The 2,835-nt window shown below is 48.0% G+C and overlaps 1 long non-coding RNA gene across 1 annotated transcript in view; it reads right to left on the reverse strand.

Moving 5' to 3' along the window:
• Nucleotides 1-2,667, reverse strand: part of LOC122544696 — an 8,329-nt gene extending 5,662 nt beyond the window's left edge. The window contains exons 1-2 of the long non-coding RNA XR_006310447.1: nt 2,577-2,667; nt 403-453 (exon numbers count right to left, since the gene is read on the reverse strand). This is a non-coding gene — a long non-coding RNA (uncharacterized LOC122544696). The remainder of the gene's footprint in view (nt 1-402; nt 454-2,576) is intronic.
• Between the last annotated feature and the right edge of the window lie 168 nt (nt 2,668-2,835).

The raw sequence follows: 2,835 nt of genomic DNA on the forward strand, positions 1-2,835 counted from the left end.
GTTGGGATATCTGGTCGGCATGGACGGGTTGGACCGAAGGGTCTGTTTCTGTGCTGTACATCCCTATGACTCTAAATTTTTCTCACACAGTAGCACACTGTGTTCCTTGTTACATTGGTATTCTTGCAAAGTGTCCTGATGAGTGAAAAACTTCCACAAAACATGCTTGTTTTATCCAGCAATACTCAATTTCTGTACTAACACACATGGCATTACTTAGATTAGTCCCACAGACCCTCAAAGCAGCAGCATCAATCCTCCAAATACACCCATCAAAAGACTATTACAAAGCAAAGTCCAGCAACATAGGCAGGAGAGTAGAGATAGGTGACCCTTTTGGGCTTACTAACGAGGTAGTTCACTGTGGCCGGGACAAGGAAACCGATCTTGCAGTAAACTTACTGATTTCTTGCTCGTCTTTATTAATATGTCATGGGCGAGTGCTCGGAAAGCCTGTTGGAAAAGGAACGGACTTAAATTCAGCACAAACAGGCTAGCAGACAGGTCAGAGTACGCTCAAAATCTTTCAACTGCACTGAAAAAGCATTTCACAGAATTACTGTCAAAGGCAAATTGCTAAAGACTGGTCCGATATGCATCACTCCTGACGTAGGAGAAACAGCAGAGGTGACAGGGAACGGCCTAGTGGTATTACCCCTGGACTGTTAATCCAGGGAGGCTGAAGTGGATACTTGCATATACTGGAGATCAGGGTCAAGGTGAGAGTGGCGCTGGAAAAGCACAGCAGGTCAAGCGGCATCCGAGGAGCAGGAAAATCGACGTTTCGGGCAAAAGCCCTTCTATCAGGAATGCCCTTTAGCCCCAAACGTCTACTTTTTCCCTGCTCCTCGGATGCCGCCTGACCTGCTGTGCTTTTCCAGCACCACTCTCATCTTGACTGTGAATCTAGAGACCCGGGTAACATTCTGGGGACCTGGGTCACACCAAGCGGAATTTGAATTCATTTGTTAAAAAGGTGTGGAATTCAGAGTCTAACGATAAGCATTGTTGGAAAAAAAAACCCCATCCAATGTCCTTGAGGGAAGGAATCTGCCATCTCTTACCTGGTCTGGGCCTACACGTGACTCCAGACCCACAGCAATGTGGTTGAGTCGTAACTCCCTCTAAGCAATCAGGGATGGGCGATAAATGGTGGCTGGGGATCCCATGAACGAATAACAAAACTGGATTTCAACTAACAGCAGCATAACACATGACCAAATTTATTTTGCTTTATGTTAATTAACCAAAGCAAGACCTTGGTCTCAGGAGAGAACAGAGCCCAATCCTCCCTTTGTTATACTTTGACATCTGCCTGAACAGACACCTTTTTTGTTGGATTTGATTTATTATTGTCACATGCACCTACGTACGGTTTTGCATGTAGATTAGATTAGATTAGGTTCCCTACAGTGCGGAAACAGGCCCTTCGGCCCAACCAGTCCACACTGACCCTCCGAAGAGTAACCCACCCAGACCCATTTCCCTCTGACTAACGCTATGGACAATTTAGCATGGCCAATTCACCCTAACCTGCTCATAGAGTCATAAAGATGTACAGCATGGAAACAGACCCTTCGGTCCAACCCGTCCATGCCGACCAGATATCCAAATCCAATCTAGTCCCACCTGCCAGCACCCGGCTCATATCCCTCCAAACCCTTCCTATTCATATACACATCCAAATGTCTCTTAAATGGTGCAATTGTACCAGCCTCCACCACTTCCTCTGGCAGCTCATCCCATTCACGTACCACCCTCTGTGTGAAAAAGTAGTCCCTTAGGTCTCTTTTATATCTTTTCCCTCTCACCCTAGACCTATGCCCTCTAGTTACATCTTTGGACTGTGGGAGGAAACCCACACAGACGCGGAGAGAATGTACAAATGCCACACAGACAGTTGCCCGAGGCTGGAATCGAACCTGGGACCCTGGTGCTGTGAGGCAGCAGTGCTAACCACTGAGCCACCATGCCACATAGTAAACAGATCAGACCATACAGAACAGAGCAAGGAATACAATGTCACGGCATGCAGAGAAGGTGCACAGAGAGCGAGATCAACATTAAAATTCAAATTTGAGTGGTCTATTCAGCACTAGGAAGAAGCTGCTCTCGAACCTGTTCATAAGGGTATACAAACTTCTATGTCTGCCTGACGGAAGAGGTTGGGATAAAGTCTAAACCAGGGTGGGGGAGGTCTTGGATTGCTCTACCAAGGCAGCTGGAAGCAGAGATGGAGTCAACTTATGAAAGGCTGGTTTGTGTGAGTGTGGCGCTGGGAAAGCACAGCCGGTCAGGCAGCATCCGAGGAGCAGGAGCGTCGACATTTCAAGCGTAAGCTCTTTGTCAGCTCACGCTTCAAAGGTTGACCCCACCCCCCCCTGACTCGCCACACTTTTTGACTCGCACCTCCAGCGCCTGCAGTCCTCACTCTCTCCTAGATTGTGAGACGGACTGGGCTGCGTTCACGACTCGCCGTGGTAACCTGCGGACCTGGGCAGTGGGGTCAGGCAAAAATCAAGTTGGACAGAGGCCCTCCTCCCTTCCTGGTGAAACGGCGGAACCGGGAATCTTACCTCTTCCACGTTCAAACTAGACTTGGCGCTCGTTTCAAAGAATCGGATCCCATGATCCTTTGCCAACTGCAGCGGGGAGAACAAACACAGACTGATCAACCTTTGAGCAGGTTATATGGAAACTACAGGTTTGCTGTATATGACAGAAAGTGTATCTTTTATAAATGATACAGCGAGAGGTTGTTCAGCTCGTTACATCTCCACTGGCTCTTTGAAAATACACCCCCTCCCTATCTCTGTCACCCCCTCCAGTCCATAC

This window comes from Chiloscyllium plagiosum, chromosome 51 (assembly GCF_004010195.1).
Source record: "Chiloscyllium plagiosum isolate BGI_BamShark_2017 chromosome 51, ASM401019v2, whole genome shotgun sequence".
Lineage (NCBI taxonomy): Eukaryota > Metazoa > Chordata > Chondrichthyes > Orectolobiformes > Hemiscylliidae > Chiloscyllium > Chiloscyllium plagiosum.